We start from the raw sequence: 21,299 nt of genomic DNA on the forward strand, positions 1-21,299 counted from the left end.
TAGACCAAAAGGAAAAACCACATCTCCCTACCCGGAGTAATAAAGGATCAAAAGGTACTCTCCCGGTAGCCCTCCCACTTCCAACACGTCTCAGATGGAAAGGGAAAGAGCCCAGGAGTGGCCACAAAGCACCGGCCACCCTAGGGCTGCGGGGCTGCAGCGCTGCGCTCCAGGGACCGACTAGAGCGAGGCTGGGAAGCGCTCCTGCTCAGGGCGAGAATCCAGCTCGCGGGTGAGGACTTGAAACAGCGCGAGGCGGGAGGACGCGTCAGGAAGGGTTTTGCGAAGGAAAGTTTCGCGACAGGAGGTGTCTGCACGGCCCCACTGCAGAAAGACCGGGGACAGGACCAGCCTCACGGCGACTTTAAACTCAAAAGGAAGCGACTCACAGACTCTCACCCGGACGTTTCAATTTGCTCTGGGTTGAGAAAAGAGGGGCCGGAATTTGCAGGTCTGTGGGGACCCCACATTCCCCATATAGCAGCACCAAAGAACTGGGAAACGCACACGCCGCGGTACAACTTTCAGTCCACGCCATCCGCTTCCGGGTCTGTGCCAATCGGCGCAGGACAGAAGCCGGACCTGGGCCAGATCCCCGAAGAGGTGGGCGGGGCCTAGGCGAGGCCGGGGCGGGGTGCAAAGGACAAGAGGCCTGGCGGGGGAGAGGAGTCTTGGAATGTGAGGAGTCCGCGGGGGCGGGAAAGGGGCGGGGCCTGAGCTTTTCTCTGTCTCGCTCTCTGCGCCTCTGTTTTCCGGGTTTTGGAGTTCGTGAAACCCGCCAGTGAGGCTGGAGCAGCTCAGCAGTCCGGGAAATAGTCCCTCCCTGAGAAGTCGCCGTGTAGCGGTAATTGGATCCAGGAAAGTTCCCTGCTATTGAAATTAATTTTAGCAATTTAATTCCAAAGCCTGGAAGTTGTCTAGGGCAGGAATGCAAACTAGAATGCGAAATGCAAAGCCTTGCCTGAGCGAAAGGTAGAATTTCATGCTGACGGTCCACGGAACAGAATAGAAATCCTCTCCCTCTCAATTCTCCATTCACTGGCGTGGGAGAGTCCACCCTGTGCTCAACTCCTGAGACTTCCCTAGGGCCACCCCCATGGGGTGCGGAGCGGAGGGCTCAGGCCAGGGAGGAGTGAAGTCACAACCTGCTGCTTAAACACGGCAGGGATGCGGGCGGTGTGGCAGGAGTCTGGGGTCCCAGCTACTGAGGAAGCAGGGGCGAGAGGATCGCTGAGCCTGGAGTTCCAGGCCAGCCTGGGCGACAAAGTAAGACCCTCTACCCGAGAGCTCCCTCCTCCGTCTCAATAAACAAAAAAGTGATTTTTTAAAAAGCACTGACATTGTAATAATTCATATAAGTTGCCCCGTTGTTTCTTACATTCATTTCATGCTACACTTAAAATGAGTTATTTTTGTGGAAAAGAGTCAAACTGTGTAAAATATCTTAAGAGATTTATCCTAAGCTAAATATGAATGACCCTCGGGAGGTCCTGAGAACATGTGTCCAAGGTGAGGGGAACAGCTTGTTCTTAGACATTTTAGGGAGGCATCAGACATCAATCAAATACATTTAAGAAATACATTGCTTTGGTTCAGAAAGACAGAACTCAAAGCGGGGGCTTCTGGGCTACAGGTAAATTGAAACATTTTCTGATTGACAATTGGTTGAGTTTGTCTAAATACCTGGGATCGATGAAGACGAAATGTTCAGGTTAAGATAAAAGATGGTGGCGACCAAGGTTGTTTTCAACTCTTCTATTGGCTGCCCTTAGAGATAATAAATGACAAATGTTTTCTATTCAGACCTTTAAACAGTGCGAGATTCTTACTTAATCTCTTCAGGATTGGGAGGGCCTAGAAGAAAAAGATCTAGCTATGTTAACAGAGATTCTTTACAGATGCACATGTACCCCTCACAAAGAACAGCTTTGCAGGACCATTTCAAAATATGGCACAGAAACATGTTTTGGGGTAAAATATTTTGACTTTCTTCTTTGTCACATGTTATTCTAGAGTGAGACTGGAAAGTAAGACAGGAATATATAGGACTAAATAAAACCCATCTGATGAGTATTTATGGTTTGTAAGGCATCACTCCCCAGACCCTTTAGACAGGAATTTGGGCAAGATAAAAAAATCAGAACTTAGTCCTCATTCTCGAATTCTTTTTTTTTTACATAATTCCTAAATGTATTGTAATATCAAATTCACTTTACGTGCCTTCTAAAATAAGTAGAAAATGTACTTTTTATCTTCAAGTTGTAATTTTTTTTTTCCTAGAAACAGGATCTAGTTCTGTCACCCAGGATGGAATGCAGTGGCGGGAACACTGCTCACTGCAACCTCAACCTCTGGGGCTCAAGCAATCTTCCTGCCTCACTTCCCAACTAGCTGGGGCCACAGGCCCTCACCACCAGGCCGGCTAATTTTTTAATATTTTGTAGAGTCAGGGGTCCACTATGATGCTTAGGCTGGCCTTGAACTCCTGTACTCAAACAATCCTCCCCCTTAGCTTCCCAAAGTGTTGGGATTACAGGCAAGCCACCACACCCATCCAATTGTAATCTATTTTGGGTGTTTTCTTTGTTGTTCTTTCCTAAGTGTTCTATCAGGTGTGAATAACAAGTCTGTAAAATAGGCAGTCTTCAAACATTGGGATTTATTTTCATATAGAGAATAATTATGAAATATACTAAGGATACATTGCAGTCAGGTTATTCTGTTTTACTTGGCTCTGAGAAAACATAACTAAATTACAAAATTGGCTGGGCATGATGGCTCACACCTGTAATCCCAGCACTTTGGCAGGCCTAGGCGAATGGATCACCCTGAGGTCAGGAGTTTGAGATCAGCCTGGCCAACACAGCAAAAACCCATTTGTACTAAAAATACAAAAATTAGCTGGGCATGGTGGCATGCGCCTGTAACCGCAGCTACTCAAGAGGTTGAGGCAGGAGAATCGCTTGAGCCCAGGCAGCAGAGGTTGCAGTGAGCTGAGATCTCACCACTGCACTCCAGCCTGGGCAAAAGAGTGAGACTGCATCTCAAAAAAAGAAAAAAAAATTATAAACTTTTAAATCACCGCATTTCTGCATGCAGTAATTTTATGGCAATATCTGTAAGTTAACATGTACTATGAACTGTATTTTTCACTCGCATCCCTAGTTATCGAAGGTTTCATTTATCAAACACTAGTAGTTAGCTAAAACATAATTACATTTAGGAAGAAATTAGCATATCTAAAATATTAGCAAGTTTAAAAAAGCATAATGTGGCCAGGCATGGTGGTTCGTGCATGTAATTCCAGCATGATGGGAGGCCGAAGCAGAAAGATAGCTAGTGGCCAAAAGTTGGAGACCAGGCCAGGCAACATGGTGAAACCTCATCTTTATATTTTAAACATTTATGTATCTTATGTATTCATTTATTCATCTTTGAGATGGAGTTTCATTCTTATTGCTTAGGCTGGAGTGAAATGGTGTGGTCTCTGCTCACCACAACTTCTGCCTCCTGGGTTCACACGACTGTCCTGCCTCAGCCTCCCGAGTAGCAGGTAATACAGGCATATGTCACCATGCCTGACTAATTTTCTATTTTTACTAGAGACAGGGGTACCTCCATGTTAGTCAGGCTGGTCTCGAACTCCCGACCTCAGGTGATCCACCCACCACGGCCTCCCAAAGTGCTGGGATTAGAGGCCTGAGCCACCGTACCCAGCCTCTATGTAGCTTTGTAAAAAATCCTTGTAGCTATCTTGTTTAGGAATAAAATGGGAGGCAGGTTTGTCTGACACAGTTCCCAGCTTGACTTTTCTCTTTGGCTTAGTAATTTTTAAGTTTCTTTCACAACCGTCTGACAGACATAATGCTTTGACACACTGATGTTGCTTTATATAGATTTTCCAAAACAGTAAAGTCCAAGGGTCTATCATGAACTGGGTTAGCGGAGGCGAGAAGATTCTCAGAAGACTCCTGGTCTCAAGAAATCCTCCCACCTCAGCCTCCCAATGTGTGAGGACCACAGGTGTGATCCACTGAACCCAGGGGAGTCTCCATCTCAAAAAAAAAAACAAAAAGCAATACAGGAATTAAGGTACTCTATGGAATTACATCATTTGACTTTTTTTTTGAAATGAAAAGTCTCATTTATTACTGAACCCAGCCAACCAACGTGTTCATAACAGAGTCAGAAAAAAAAATGTATTCCCAATAAAACATGTCCAACTCTCCAGATAATGGTGACATTTTCTGCTTGATATGGTAACGCTCAGACAGCATAAAAATTTGTGCCATCTCATGTGCAATTCCTTATAGACCCAGATTGGTTCTTCTCCAATGTCTCCTTTTAAAGTTGTACCTGATTTTATTACCAGTTTTCATCTGAATCCACTGGAGAATGGAACGATTTTGCTTTTTTTCTTGGCCAGGAATTGCTTAATCCTGATAGTCTTATGAGAAGATCTGGCGAGAAGCAGAGTCAAGTACACACCACAATGGCAGAGAAAGGAAGAGAAGGGGCCTGACATCTTTTTTTTTTTTTTTTTTTGAGAGAAAGTTTCACTTTTGTTGCCCAGGCTGGAGTGCAATGGCACCATCTCGGTTCATTGCAACTTTCACCTCCTGGGTTCAAGTGATTCTCCCATCTCAGCTCCTCCTGTAATCCCGAGGAGCTGGGATTACAGGTGCCTGCCACCATACCTAGCTAATTTTTGTATTTTTAATAGAGAAGGCATTTCACCACGTTAACGAGCCTGTTCTCAACCTCCTCACTATTGTTTCTGCTGTTAGCTGTCAGTCCTCTTCATTGCGGCACAAACAAGATCATTGTTTTTCTTTGAAACTGATGTGGATGGTCTCCCTGCTGCTCCATGTGTAACCTTCAACATTGTCTTTTCCCAACTCAGAATTAGTTATCCATTTACAAACTGTTGATTTCTTTTGGGCATTGTCCCCATAACCTTTTCATAAAGCATCAATGATATCATCATTCGTCTACCCAAACTTTACCATAAGTATTCTTTTTTTGAGACATGCTGGAGTGCAGTGGCAAGATCACAGCTCACTGCAGCCTCGACCTCCCAGGCTTATGCCATCCTCATGCTGCAGACTCCACAGTGGCTGGCCCTGCAGGCATATGCCACCATGCCCAGTGAATTTCTGTATTTTTTGTAGAAAAGGTAGTTTCACCATTCTGCCCAGGCTGGTCTTGAGTACTGGGGCTCACGTGACCCACCTATCTTGGCCTCTGAAAGTGCTGGGATTACAGATCTGAGACACTGCAACTGGTCTCATCATAAATTTTATGTTTCTTGTTTCAATTTTAGCAGAATTTATATTGCTTTGATAGAGTCTCTTTTCAAACTCATGTCTTACCCTTCTCAGTGCCTCAAACTAGAGCCTATTCAGACATGTTATAACAGATTTGTATCAGTTTATTTTGGTGCAAAAACTGTGAAATTCATGCACAATTTTCCTATAATATGTGTTTTTCCATGAGCTTCTTGAAGACCCCTTGTACTAGAAAACTGTATTCAAGAGGATATATAAAAGGATTGTAGATATGCAAGTGCCGTTTACTTCTGGCATGCAAGGATGGTTCAACATATTCAAGCAAATCAATGTGATATACCACTTGAACAGAAAGAAAGATGAAAACCACATCATCTCAACAGATGGAGAAAAATCATTTCACAAAATTCAACATCTGATCATCATAGAAATCTTAAACAAAATAGAGAAGGAAATTTACCTCACCAATAGAAAGACCATAGATGGGCCAGGTGCGGTGGCTCATGCTTGTAATCCCAGCACTTTGGGAGGCTGAGGCGGGTGGATCACAAGGTCAGGAGATCGAGACCACGGTGAAACCCCGTCTCTACTAAAAAATACAAAAAATTAGCCGGGCGTGGTGGCGGGCACCTGTAGTCCCAGCTACTCGGAGAGGCTGAGGCAGGAGAATGGCATGAACCCGGGAGGCGGAGCTTGCAGCAAGCCGAGATTGCACCACTGCACTCCAGCCTGGGCGACAGAGCGAGACTCTGTCTCAAAAAAAAAAAAAAAGAAAGACCATTGATGAAATGACCAACATGGAAATAACCAAGCAGGGAAAATGGAATGCTTTTCCTGTAGGATCTCACATGATGCAAGAATGTTCTCACTTTTTCTATTCAATAAACACTGGATGTCCTAGCCAGAGCAATGAAACAGCAAAAGAAATGAAATGCCTCAAAATCAGAAAAAGTAAAATTATATTTTTTTGTAGATGACATGATCTTCTGTGTAGAAAATCACAACCAAAATACTATTGTGACTAATAAACACATCAGATTTGCACAATACAATATCAGCACCAAAAATTAGTTGAATTTTCATACATTAACAATAAACAATTTTAAATGAAATATTAAAAACACTTCCATTTGCCAGAGAACTTAAAGTAAGAAATAGGAATAAATGGAAAGAAGTGAGAAATTCATATACTGAAATCTACAAACATTGATCAAAATGATTAAAAACATATATAAAAATATAACCCATATTGATGTTTTGGAAAATTGATACTGTTAAATGATTATATAACCCAATGTGATTTAGATTCAACACAATACCCATAAAAATCCTTGTCAGTTTTTGTTGAAGAAACAAAAAACAGACTGGGAAAAGTGCTCACCTCTATTGGCCAGGCTGCTCTCAAACTCCTGATCTCAAGTGATCTACCTGTCTTGGCCTCCCAAAGTGCTGGGATTACAGATGTGAGCCACCACACCTGGCCTAATCCTCTTAACATAAACACTTTAATCTCAATTAATGCTTGAAATCAATGTTAAGTCAACTCAAACTCAAGTCAATGCTGATGTGAATCTGACGTCAATTAGTGCTTGATGGTTTGCTATACTCAGTGCATTTGGAATTATTACCTCCAAAATGAATTTCCTAATGTCCTGCAAGGAGTGACCTCAGACTAAAGACCTTGCCACACATATGACTTTTGTAAGATCTCCGTCTAGTATGGATTCTCTGATGTGTAATGAGGCATGAACCTGAAATAAAGGCTTTGACACAATGGTCACACTTGTGAGGTTTCTTTCCTGTATGAATTCGCCTATGTTTTGCATAAGATGAAGCTTGACTGAAGACCTTGCCACAATCATCACATTTGTAAGGTTTCTCTCCAGTATGAGTTCGCTGATAAACTGCAAGGTATGAACTAAGTCTGAAAAAATTGCCACATTTATAACACTTGTATGTTCTCACTTCATTATGGGTTCTCCAATGATTTCCAATGGTTGTGGCATTACTGAAGACTTCGTGACCATCATTACATTAGTAAAGTTTCCCTATGACATGGACTGCTTGATGGTGAGGAAGTGTTGACTGGCCACTGAAGGCTCTATCACACTCATTACACTTGTATGGTTTCTCTCCAGTGTGAATTCTAGTATGTTGGGCCAGGTGTGAATCCCACCTGAAAGCCTTGTCACAAACCTTACATTTCTATGGTTTCTCTCCAGTATGAACTCTCCTATGTATTTCAAGGTGTGAATTGAAATTGAAAACTTTGTCACATTCTTCACATTTCTAAGGTTTTTCTCCAGTATGAAGTCTATGATGATGTTCAAGGTTTGATTTTTGATTAAAAACCTTGCCACAATCATTACACTTTTAAGGTTTCTCTCCAGTCTGGTCTATGATGACACGCAAGGTTTGATTTGTGATTAAAAACCTTGCCACACTTGTTACACTTGTAACGTTTCTCTCCAGTATGAATGACCTTATGCATTACAAGAGATGAATTTTGAACAAAGGTCTTGCCACACTCATTACACTTGTAAGGTTTCTCTCCAGTGTGAATTATAGTATGTTGTGCCAGGTGTGAATCACATCCGAAAGCCTTGTCACAAACCTTACATTTGTATGGTTTCTCTCCAGTGTGAATTCTCCTGTCTTTCAAGGTGTGATTTGTGACTGAAAACTTTGTCACATTCTTCACATTTGTAAGGTTTCTCTCCAGTATGAAGTCTATGATGACGTGCAAGGTGTGCTTTTTGATTAAAATCCTTGCCACATTCATTACACTTGTGAGGTTTCTCTCCAGTATGAATTGCCTTGTGAATTACAAGGGATGACTTGTGACTGAAGGTCTTGCCACACTCATTACACTTCTAAGGTTTCTCACCAGTGTGACATCTACTATGGCATGCAAGGTATTGCTTCTGATTAAAGACCTTGCCACATACATCACATTTATATTGTTTCTCTCCTAAATGGATTATCTGACATTTTTTTTAACAGTGAGCTACAATTAAAGGCTTTGCCACACTCATTACATTGGAAAGATTTTTCTCTCATGTGTACTTCCTGTTTTTGTGTGACTCCTCTATATGTCCTGAATCCAATTGCTCTTTTACCAGCTGATGGAGTTGAGTCAGTTTCTTCTGTGATAAGGGGCATCGATTCACCACCACACAGGTTTATCAGTCACAGGGAGGCTCACTGGGGCTCAGAGCGGGGACATTTTCACCAAGTTACCCTGAGAAGGTCTGAGATGAGTGAGAAGGTGTGTCTGAATTCTTACATGGAGGCCTGGAAGGGCTAATGGGAAGGATTGGTCTTTATCACCCCTATCCTTGAAAATTAGAGAAGCATCTTTCATATACCTGGGCTAAAGAAACTTCTTTTGCAACGTTCTGATGCCACTGTCTCCCAACATTTAATTCTTCCTTACAAGAAAATCGCAGTAACATTTATAAACTGCAGAAGTGTGAACACACAGCTATTGACTGTGAAAACAGTGAAAGAAGGTCAACCGTAGAGCTAAGACATAAGCAAATTTTTTCAATCAAGAATACATGGGTGGCCAGGCACGGTGGCTCAGGCCTGTAATCCCAGCACTTTTGGAGGTCAAGGTGGGTGGCTCACCTAGGGTCAGGAGTTCAAGACCAACCTGGCCAACATGGTGAAACCACGTCTCTACTAAAAATACAAAAAATTACCTGGGCGTGGTGGTGGGCACCTGTAATCCCAGCTATTCCGGAGGCTGAGGCAGGAGAATCACTTGAACCCAGGAGACAGAGGTTGCAGTGAGCCGAGATCTCGCCATTGCACTCCAGCCTGAGCAACAAGAGCGAAACTACATCTTTAAAAAAAAAAAAAAAAAAAATAGAAGCTAGGCGCAGTGACTCACGCCTGTAATCCCAGCACTTTGGGAGGCCGAGGCAGGTGGATCACCTGAGGTGAGAAGTTCAAGACCAGCCTGGTCAACATGGTGAAACCCCATCTCTATTAAATATACAAAAATTAGCCAGGTGTGACAGCGGGCACCTGGAATCCCAGCTACTCGGGAGACTAAGGCAAAAGAATCGCTTGAACCCAGGAAGCAGATGTGGTGAGCAGAGATTGCGCCATTGCACTCCAGGGTGGGAAACAAAAGTGAAACTCCGTCTGAAAAAAAAAAAAAAAAGTACTATGTATGAGAAGCGTGGTGGCTCATCCCTGTAATCCCAGCACTTTGGGAGTCCAAAACAGGAGGATCATTTAAGCCCGGGATTTTGAGACCAACCTGGGAAACACAGTAAAACCCCATTTCTACAAAAAAAAAAAAAAAAAAAAAAAAAAAACCAGCCAGGCTTGGTGGCTCATGCCTGTGGTCCCAGCTACTTGGTAGGCTGAGGTAGGAGGATAGCTTGAGCCCAAGAGGTCGAGGCTGCAGTTAGAGAAGATCACGCCACTGCACTCCAGCCTGGGTGATAGAGACAGACCCTGTCTCCAAATATTATTTAATTAATTAATTTAAAAGGTAATATGTAATAACAGAAAGTGCTTTTGTTTCCCCACTTCACTGCCCCACTTCCTATGCCACCCTGGGAAAAGGGAAGAGAGTGACTCACAACTGAATAAGTCGCTGCCCTCTGGCTGAATAGGGATTCCAAGTGGAAGCTAACCTCTGATACCAAGATTTATAGAATGTACATGACTCCACAGATAGGAATTTTAAAATTCTCAATCTCATCTGTATAATTTAAAGAAGTTTTTAGTTATTAGATTATATACATAGAAGTCAATATGCCACACTAATCATATCCAATGAACTTACCCACTCATCTGAACCCAAAGTCCCCACCCCTTTTATTCTTTTCAGACAGGGTCGCACTCTGTTGACCAGGTGGGAGTGCAGTGGCATATCTCGGCTGACAGCAGCCTGGACCTCCTAGGCTCAAGTGATCCTCTTGCCTCAGCCTCCAGAGTAGCTGGGATTACAAGTGCACACCATCCCCTTCTTCCGTCTATTCCTTCTCTTCCACCTCTTCTGCTCCATCCTCGCAACTTATTTAACCTCTTGTTGCTCCTTCTCTCCAGCCTTTCGATCGTCTTCAATCTCCATATATTACCACCTCTTCTCTCACCTCTGCGCCTCCTCTGCTCTCCCTGTTAAACTCTCTCTTCCCTTTTAAGCCCCCCTGTCCCCACTCTCTGGCACTCCAGGTATCCAGGTGTCCTCCCTGCTATGGTTCTCCCTCTTGCCACCAGCACCACTCTGCTCTGCCCTGGCTCCAAATGCCTCCTCCTCTCCTTCACTCTGATGAGCCTCCCTCTTTGCTGCCCCTCTCCCTACCTTGCTGTCGTCTCTCTGTACATCTAGCTTCTCTCTACATTTCTCCAGTTGATTTTCTCCTCCTGCTTTCTTAACTTTTTCTTTTCACTTTTGCTGTCTCTTGGCAAATCCCTCACCCATCCTCCAGTTTGCCATCTGTTATGGGCCTTTCTCGTTGTTCTATTCTCTGTCTCGAGTTTTCTACTGCTCTTTCTCGGTCTCCTCATTCCTTTGGCCCACACAATCACAGCAGAGTTTTGAGTATGACGCCTGCATCCCAGAGGAATGCATTTTCCAGGGGCTGCGGCTGGGCAGACAAGAACACCCCTTGTCACAGGACAGGCCCTGGGCACCTCCCCAACTCGGGCTCACGGGAAGCGGCGACTGCTGAAGGGGAGAACTGGCGAGCAGCAGGGCCCGGCACGAGGAGGGAGTTGGGGGCGACGGCGCCTTAAGACAAGAGTGGGGTCTGCAGGATCCCAGGACCAGGCAGAGGATGCAGCCTCCTCGGGACGGGGGAGGCGGGGCTGCGCTCCAGGGACCGACGAGGGAGGGTGGGAGGCGCCCAGGGTGGGAATCCACCTCTCGGGTGAGGACTTTAAAAAGCGCGGGGTGGAGGGAGTCAGAAAATAGTTACGAACAGGAAAATTACGAGATACGAAGTGTATACGTTGCCCTATAGCAGAAAGACCGGGGACGGGTCCAGCCTCAGGGCGACTTTAAACCCAAAAGAAGCGACTTCTGGACTCTCACGGGGACATCAAATTTTGCTCTGGGGATTAGCCGGGCATGGTGGCGCATGCCTGTAACCCCAGCTACTTAGGAGGCTGAGGCAGGAGAATCGCTTGAACCCAGGAGGCGGAGGTTGCAGTGAGCCAAGACCGAGTCACTGCACTTCAGCCTGGCGACAGAGCGAGACTCCGCCTCAAAAAAAAAAAAAAAATTTGCTCTGGGCGAAGGAAGAATGGTAGAAACTTCCAGGTATGTGGGGACCCCACGTCCCCTGGGACAGAAGTCCCAGGGACCTGCGGAGCGCAGACAGAACACAACACAGAGCAAAACTCACCGCTGCGGTGTGACTTTGACTCCACGCGATCCGCTTCCGGGTTTACGCTAAGCTGCGCGCGCAGTACCGAAGCCAGGTCTGGGCGGGACACGGGAGGGGGTGGGCGGGGCCTGGGCGAGGTTGGGGCGGGGAGCGAGGCGAAGAGACCTTCCCCTATAGAACCGGCAGAGGGCGGGGCGGGATCTGCGCGTCTCTCAGCCTAGCTCGCAGCGCGTTTGTAGGTTTTGGAGGCGAGACCGGCCAGGAAAGCTGAGGCGTGATTGAAAAGCCCTGGAACTGTCTGGAAGGGGAATGCAAACTAGAATGTGAAATGCAAAGCCCTGCCTGGGCGGAAGGTACTATTTCATGCTGAGGGCCCACAGAACAGAATAGAAATCCTCTCCCTTTCTATTTTCCACTCACTCAAGAGGGAGTGTCCACCCTGCGCTCAGCTTCAGAGACGTCCCTAGAGCCACCGCCTGGGATGCGGGACGGAGTGCTCAGGCCAGGGAGGAGTGAGGTCACCACCTGCTGGATAAACACAGCAGAGATGCGGGCACGCAAGTGGGCGTGGGAGGGCGCGGGGCGGGATCCTGAGTTCCCAGCTACTCAGGAAGCAGCGGCGGGAGGATCGCTGAGCCTGGGGGTCCAGGCCAGCCTGGGCGATAAAGTAACACCCCCTCCCGCAGGGCTCCCTTCCTCGTCACTCTCTCTCTCTCTGTATTTTGTTTTTTTGTTTTGTTTTGTTTTTAAACTTTTTTAAATAAAATTTTTTATGGTGTGAGATAGGGATCCAACATTATTTTTTTTCCATGTGGATATCCAGTTACTTGTCCCAGCACATTTGTGGAAGAGATCTATTACTTTTTTTTTTCACTTACTTTTTTCTTTTCTTTTTTTTTTTTTTTTTGAGACAGAGTATTTGTCTGTCGCCCAGGCTGCAGTGCAGTGGCGAGATCTCGGCTCAGTGCACACCCTGCCTCCTGGGTTGAAGTGATTCTCCTGCCTCAACCTCCACAGTAGCTGGCATTACAGGCACGTGCCACCATGCCCGGCTAAGTTTTGTTATTTTTGGTAGAGAGGAGGTTTAACAGTGTTGGCCAGGCTGGTCTCGAACTCCTGACTTTAAGTTATCTGCCTGCCTCAGCCTCCCAAAGTGCTGAGATTACAGGCGTGAGTTACCGTGCCTGTCCCAAGAAATACCCTTTTTTTCTTTCTTTTTTGAGAGGGAGTCTCACACTGTCACTCTAGCTGCTGTGCAGTGGCGCATTCTTGGCTTGCTGCAACTTCCGCCTCCCGGGTTCAAGCGATTCTCCTGCCCCAACCTCCCGAGTAGCTAGGATTACAGGCACCTGCCACCATGCCTGGCTAATTTTTTGTATTTTTAGTAGAAACCAGGTTTCACTATGTTGGCCAGGCTGTTCTTGAACTCCTGACCTCGTAATCTGCCCCACTCGGCCTCCCAAAGTGCTGGGATTACAGGCGTGAGCCACCACACCTGGCCAAGAAATACTCTTTACTTCACTTTTTAAATGTTGAGAAAATATAATTGAAAACAAAAAATATCTTCCCCTAAATGAGATATCATCACCACGATAATAAGACTTTGCCACATACATCACTTTCATATTGTTTCTCTCCCAAATGGATTATCTGATGTTTCCTTAAGAGTGAGCTACAATTAAAGGCTTTGCCACTCTCACTACATTGGAAATATTTTTTGGCTGGGCTTGGTGGCTCACGCCTGTAATCCCAGCACTTTGAGAGGCCTAGGTGTGCGGATCACTAGGTCAAGAGATCGAGACCATTCTGGCTAACACGGTGAAACCCCATCTCTACTAAAAATACAAAAAAATTAGCCGAGCGTGGCGGCGGGCGCCTGTAATCCCAGCTACTCGGGAGGCTTAGGCAGGAGAATGGCGTGAACCCGGGAGGCGGAGCTTGCAGCGAGCTGAGATTGCGCCACTACACTCCAGCCTGGGCGACAGAGCGAGACTCCGTCTCAAAAAAAAAAAAAAAAAAGGAAAACAGCAAGCTATCGTGTTTCCTACCTTCAAAACATGGAAATTTTCAAAACTTGCAGGATAAAATACCACAACAAAACATTTATCATGCTGAGCTCAGTGGCTCACACCTGTAATCCCAGCACTTTGGGAGGCTGAGGAGGGAGGATCACTTGAGGCCAGGAGTTCCTGGCCAACATGGTGAAACCCCATCTCTACTAAAAACAAAAAAACAGCCAGGCTTGGTAGCACACACCTGTAGTCCCAACTACTCTGGACGCTGAGGCATGAGAATCCCTTGAATCTGGGGGACGGAGTCTGCAATGAGCTGAGATTGCGCCACTGCGCTCCAGTCTGGGTGACAGGCGCGTTCATCAAAGAATTTTTTCTAAAATCTCAAAATGGTGTCTGAATACACTTTCTGTAGGACTTACGCTGACTTGCCACAGAACTCTCAGCAGTGATTCCCCATTGAGCCATGGGAACGGGTGGAAGGCTGGACAGGAAAGGAGATGCATAAGTGAACTTTTCTTTGAATTTTTACTACACAACACATATATACATTGTGTGGTGTTTAAAATTTTAAAAAAATTAATAATAGGTAGAAGAAGAATATGGCTCCATCTTCTCTAATGATAAGTTCTGCTCTGATGTCAGAACAAAATTATAATCATTTTTACCTAAAATGCCTGCTTCATCAGAGTTCCTGCAAAAAAAAAACAAAACTTTTTTTATTTTTTTGAGACACAGTCTTGCTCTGTCACCCAGACTGCAGTGCAGTGGCGAGATCTTGGCTCACTGCAACCTCCACCTCCCGGATTCAAGCAATTCTCCTGCCTCAGCCTCCCCAGTAGGTGGGACTACAGGCTGGCGTGCCACCACGCCCAGCTAATTTTTTGTATTTTTAGTAGAGACGGGGTTTCACCATGTTTGGATCTCCTGACCTTGTGATCTGCCCGCCTCGGCCTCCCAAAGTGCTGGGATTACAGGCGTGAGCTGCTGCACCCAGCCAAAAAAGAAAACTTTAATAAACATCAGCTATCACAGGGTGTGTGTGTGTGTGTGTGTGTGTGTGTGTAAATAATCTAGGTAAACTACAAAATTAGCTGGGTAAATGCAATGGAATACATGCTTGTAAACAAACTTGTCATAATTTAGGATCTAAGGTTATTATTTGACATTAGCAATCTGGATAATTTCCAGCTTAAGAATTATAGGGGCCGTGGTGGCTCAACCCTGTAATTCTAGCACTTTGGGAGGCCGAGGCGGGCAGATCACGAGGTCAGGAGATCAACACAGCCTGGCCATCATGGTGAAACCCCGTCTCTACTAAAAATACAAAAATCAGCTGGCTGTGTGGCGCACACCTGTAGTCCCAGCTACTCGGGAGGCTGAGGCAGGAGAATCGCTTGAACCCGGGAGGATGAGGTTGCAGTGAGCAGAGATCGCCCCACTACACTCCAGCCTACGCAATAGAGCCATAGAGTGAGACTCTGTCTAAAAACAAACAAACTCAGTCTAAAAGCAAACGAACAAACAAAACAACAACAACAATAAAAAGAAGACAGAGAAAATACAGTTACAAATTTTCTAAATAAATATCCTGAGAAAAGAAAGGAAGGGAAAGTTGTCCTTCACCTCCAGTGTGCAATAGGCAGTTCCACATGCAGGTTTGAGATGGAGTCTTGCTCTGTTGCCCAGGCTGGAGTGCAGTGGTGTGATCTCAGCTGGCTGCAAGCTCTGCCTCCCGGGTTCATGCCATTCTCCTGCCTCAGCCTCCCAAGTACCTGGGACTACAGGCGCCCACCACCATGCCCGGCTAATTTTTTATATTTTTAGCAGAGACGGGGTTTCACCGTGTTAGCCAGGATGGTCTCGATCTCCTGAACTCATGATCCACCCGCCTCGGCCTCCCAAAGTGCTGGGATTACAGGAGTGAGCCACCGCGCCCGGCCCCTTAACAAGCCGTTCTAATTCTCAGTCCTGGCTGCAACCAGCGCCACACTCCACCCCTTTACCAAAGTCCTTGCCCCTAGCCCTCCCCCTACCCCAGCTACCCCAGGCTGCGGGGAGCTCGCCCCGCCCCGCCTGCAGGACAGGCGTCTTTACCTGCTCACAAAAGGCACTTTGCATTTAAACCATTTTCAAATTAAGAAGAAAAACAGGTAATTCCTGCACTTTCGGAGGCCGAGGAGGGCGGGTCACCTGAGGTAAAGAGTTAGAGACCAGCCTGGCCAACATGGCGAAACTTCGTTTCTACTAAAAGTACAAAAATTAGCCGGGCGTGGTGGCAGGCACCTGTAATCCCAGCTACTCGGGAGGCGGAGGCAGGAGAATCGCTTGAACTCGGGAGGTGAAGGTGTGGTGAGCCCAGATCACACCAGTGCACTGTAGCCTGGGCAACAAGAGTGAAACTCTGTCTTAAAAAAATAAAGAAAAGAAAAGCTACCAGTTACACAGTAGGGCTCCTCAAAAAGCAGGGGGAACACCTGTTTCAAGTTTTTCTTGTATAGGGGCCTACGTAAAAGCTAACTGCCGGTGGGCTGATAGTGTGACAAAACTTACTACTTTGTTGATTTAAAGCGTCCTTGGTATTTTAGTGTGCAAGTACTTGAAAGCATGACTGTAATTATCTTAGAAGCATACATTGTCATGAGATATTGGGTCATGTGGACATTGTGTTTCTGTAGGAGTTTGTCCTTGCAAATATCATTAAGCTGCCTTCCTTAACCATTAACATCTTTTTTTTTTTTTTTTTGGGACAGAGTCTCGCTCTGTCACCTAGGCTGGAGTGCAGTGGTGCGATCTCTGCTCACTGCAAGCTGCGCCTCCCGGGTTCACGCCATTCTCCTGCCTCAGCCTCTCCGAGTAGCTGGGACTACAGGTGCCCGCCACCACGCCCGGCTAATTTTTTGTATTTTTAGTAGAGACAGGGTTTCACCGTGGTCTCGATCTCCTGACCTCATGATCCACTCGCCTCGGCCTCCCAAAGTGCTGGGATTACAAGCGTGAGCCACCGCGCCGGGCCAACCATTAACATCTTATGACCTTGACTCGTGCAGTAAGGAGTACGTTTTCCTAGTTTTAATGGACTTGAGCTTTGACATCCTGGTTCTCCTAGGTTCCTGCTTAACAGCGTATCCACTCATGCACCACAGAGTCTGAACACCATTATGGAAGACACCACTCTAGTAATATATCAAAGACAGACTGAGCATCTACTCCAATAACATAAATAGTAATAGCAATGCTACGGGAAATATTCGGAAGTTTAATGTATGTATACAATTGATAATTTATTATTTTCAGTTTTATATTGGCTAAAACTACATAGGATGGGTTAATCAAATATTAGAAATATCTTTCAAAAATGCGATCTAATATAAACACAGTTTGAGAAGACCATTTCCTCTATGTTCAATACCTATGAGAGTTCAGATTTATGAAGTTATTTTATGCTTTTCATTAGATCTAGTTTGTTTTCTATCTTGATTTCTTCTGTGTTCATGACCTTGTGAACCAAAAGTATCTAATAGGTCTCAATTAATTTAGAAAGTTTACTTTGCCAAGGTTAACGATGTGTTTTTTGCAGCCGATGTGGTCCAGATGCAGCTGGGTTTTATACATTTTAGGAAGACAGGAGACATAAATCAATAAATGTAAGATGTACATTGGTTTGGTCTTGAAAGGCAGAGTAACAAAAATCAGAGACTTCCAGGTTATAGGTAGACAACAGATAAGTGATAGCATTTTTAAAATTTTTATTTATTTATTTATTTTTTAGAGTCTTGTTCTGTCACTCAGGCTGGAGTGCAGTGGCACAATCTCAGCTCACTGCAGCCTCTGCCTCCCGGGTTCAAGCGATTCTCCTGCCTCAGCCTCCCGAGCAGCTGGGATTACAGGCACCCGCCACCATGTTCAGCTAACTTTCCTATTTTTAGTAGGCACGGGGTTTCACCAGTCCCGTCTTGAACTCCTAACCTCAGGTGTTCCACCAGCCTTGACTTCCCAAAGTGCTGGGATTACAGATGTGAGCCACTGCGCCTGGCAAATGGTTGCATTCTTTTGAGTCTTTGTTCAGCCTTTCACTGAATATACTTTTTTTTTTTTTTTTTTTTTTTGAGACGGAGTCTCCCTCTGTCACCAAGGCTGGAGGGCAGTGGCAAGATCTCAGATGACTGCAACCTCCTCGTTTCACCATCTTGGCCATGATTTCACTATGTTGGCCAGGCTGGTCTTGAACTCCTGACCTCAAAGGATCCACCCATCTCGGCCTCCCAAAATGCTAGGATTACAGGTGTGAGCCACTATGCTGGGCTGCATTGAATATACAATTTATATGTGAAGGGAAGGTGGAGGAATAGTCACTTATGTCTTAGTCTGGCCCAGTGAATCTGCATTTTTACATAAACAGTAGGGCCGAGGCAGCAATCAGTTAAGCATTTATGTCAGGCAAGCAGAGGGGTAATTTTTGGCCCATATCTGTGAAGATAAGCTATGAAATAAAATTGCCAGGGTGAAATTCAACAGGACTATTTTACAATAGAAATCTTGAAGCCCCCAAGGAATTTCTCTGTGGGTAAATTGTGGGGGAAGTAGGTAGCTTTTTTCAGTCTGTAGCTATCTTATTTGGGAATAAAATAAGAGGCAGTTTTGTCTGATGCGGTTCCCAGCTTGACTTTTCACTTTGGTTTTGTAGTTTTGAGGTCCTGAAATTTTCCTTTCACAAGCTTGTGATAGACACATGGCTTCTATGACGGTAAAGTCTAAGGGTGTGTCATGAACCGGGGGTTAGGGGAGATGAGAAGACTCAGGAAGAAATGCCTGGTGAGTGTCACCAAGACTTTTCCTTCCATTCCTTCCAAACATTGAGGGACACAATGTTTGTGGCTTTGCTGATAAAAGTTACCCAAATCACCATCATTAGTGGTCCCATGGGGGGCTGAATATTAGGCTTCTTTTTTATTTTTATTTTTTGAGATGGATTTTCACTCGTTGCCCAGGCTGGAGTGCAGTGGCATGATCATGGCTCACTGCAACCTCCACCTCCTGGGTTCAAGTGATTCTCCTGTCTCACCCTCCTGAGTAGCTGGCATCATGGGTGCCTGCCACCACACCCAGCTAATTTTTGTATCTTTTAGTAGAGAAGGGGTTTCACCATGTTGGCCAGGCTGATCTTGAACTCCTGACATCAGGTGACCTCAGCCTTCCAAAGTGCTGGGATTACAGGCATGAGCCACCACGCCTGGCCAGATGTTCAGTTTCTGAGAGTAACCACAAAACAGTATCGCATACGAACATTTGTATACGAACCTCCTATCTGTCTCCTCAATCAGTTTGGGCTTCTGTAATAAATGGCCAAAGACTGGGTGGCTGAAACAAAAAATGTTGACTTCTCACATTTCTGGAGGGTGGGAATCCAAGATCAAGTAGCCACCAGGCTGGGTGTCTGCTGAGGGTCGACCTCCCTGCTGGCAGGTGAAGGACTTCTGCTGTGTCCTCAAGCAGACAGAGAGCAGGGACACAAGGAACCAAGTTCTCGGTCCCTCTAATGTTAAGGGCACACATCCATTCCTGAGGGTTCCCTTCTGGTGACCTAATCACCTCCCACAGTCTTCAACTCCTAATCCCATCACATTGGGGGGTTAGAATTTCAACATATATATTCTGGGATGGACACATTCATTCCATAACACTGTCCATTATATCTCTCTCTTTTTTCTTTTTGAGATGGAGTTTCGCTCTTGTTGCCCAGACTGGAGTGCCATGGCGTGATCTCAGCTCACTGCAACCTCTGCCTCCTGGGTTCAAGTGATTCTGCTGCCTCAGATTATCTAGTGGCTGGGATTACAGGCGGATGCCACAATACCCAGCTAATTTTTGTATTTTTAGTAGAGATGGGGTTTCATCATATTGCTCAAGGCTGGATTTGAACTCCTGACCTCAGGTGATCTGCCCGCCTCAGCCTCCCAAAGTGCTGGGATTACAAGCATGAGCCACCACGCCTGACTGATATTTTTAATTTTACATAGACCAATTTAGTGATCTTTATCAATATTTCTTGATTTGTGCCATGGAACTGCCAGTTTTTCCTCTCCCAGTATACGAAGAATTTCAACCACAGTTTTCTTTGTCTTGATATAATATCATCTTTTAATTTCACCTATTGCCCAGAGAAGCTCGGTCAGGGAGACCCTAACCCAGCAGCGCTAGTGGAATTAAAGACACACACACAGAAATATAGAGGTGTGAAGTGGGAAATCAGGGGTCTCACAGCCTTCAGAGCTGAGAGCCCTGAACAGAGATTTACCCACGTATTTATTAACAGCAAGCCAGTCATTAGCATTGTTTCTATAGATATTCGATTAACTAAAAGTATCCTTTATGGGAAACGAAGGGATGGGCTGAATTAAAGGAATAGGTTGGGCTAGTTAACTGCAGCAGGAGCATGTTCTTAAGGCACAGATCGCTCATGCTATTGTTTGTGGCTTAAGAATGCCTTTAAGTGGTTTTCCGCCCTGGGTGGGCCAGGTGTTCCTTGCCCTCATTCTGGTAAACCCACAACCTTCCAGGGAGGGCATTACGGCCATCATGAACATGTCACAGCGCTGCAGAGATTTTGTTTATGGCCAGTTTTGGGGCAAGTTTATGGCCAGATTTTGGGGGGCTTGTTCCCAACAACCTCTCAAATGTGTTTATTTGTACCTACCTTTTAGGTAGAATATTATGATGGGAGGAACAAACTCATGGTTTCAAAGGCATGTCCAGTAAGCCAAACAGTAATCATTAGAAGTATTTACAAAGTGACCTACAATTAAAGGCTTTGCCAAACTCATTACATTGGCAAGGTTTTTCTCTTACGTGTACTTTCTGTTTTTGTGTGAATAATGAAGAATGGAGGAAATTATTCCCATACTTATTAGAAATATGGGTTTGGAGCCTACAAGAAATTCTTTGGGCTGTTGAAACTGAGGAGGCATTGTTGATAGACTTCTCCACTTGATTACCAACTTTCCCTTTGGTCTGAAATATGTGCAGTTCAGGCAGATGCGAATGAAAGCTTAATCCAAGCTGATGTTTAATAGGCTTGTTTCCAGCACGCCTTTGATTATATCACTCTGTACTAGCAGTAAACATTTTGTTTTTTTTATGGGTGCTTCATGGCCATTTCTTTCATATTCTTTCCACTAAAACTCAGTCATGATTATCTTTCTTGATTTCTGGGAAGCAAAAATCTCCAATGTAATGACTTTTATGTCTTTCCAATGTCCCTATGTAGAAACCTTCTCCTATATTACCTTGCTCTGTTGACAAGAATTCCATCATGCTTTTCGAAGAGAAAATATAATGACCAATAGGTTTCCAATTTAGTGCAGATGGTAAGTAATATTGAAATGTGTAAATATTACACAAAATTACTTATTTTAAACTTACCAAACATGATCTTTAAAGTTTAAGAACACAAAAGGAATACAATTCTTTTTTTTTTTTTTTTTTTTTTTGAGACGGAGTCTCACTCTTTCACCCAGGCTGGAGTGCAGTGGCGTGATCTCGGCTCACTGCAAGCTCCGCCTCGGGGGTTCACGCCATTCTCCTGCCTCAGCCTCCCGAGTAGCTGGGACTACAGGTGCCCGCCACTGCGCCCGGCTAATTTTTTGTAT

At 45.1% G+C, this 21,299-nt stretch overlaps 1 protein-coding gene and 1 pseudogene across 1 annotated transcript in view; both read right to left on the reverse strand.

The window, feature by feature from the left end:
- The window catches only part of LOC100601622 (putative protein ZNF321), a 144,796-nt gene that overhangs the window by 38,188 nt on the left and 85,309 nt on the right, over positions 1–21,299 (reverse strand). The gene's annotated exons all lie outside the window — the stretch shown is intronic.
- LOC105740357 lies at positions 181–21,114 on the reverse strand (annotated as a pseudogene).

The sequence above is a fragment of the Nomascus leucogenys genome, chromosome 10, assembly GCF_006542625.1.
Source record: "Nomascus leucogenys isolate Asia chromosome 10, Asia_NLE_v1, whole genome shotgun sequence".
NCBI classification, from domain to species: Eukaryota; Metazoa; Chordata; class Mammalia; order Primates; family Hylobatidae; genus Nomascus; species Nomascus leucogenys.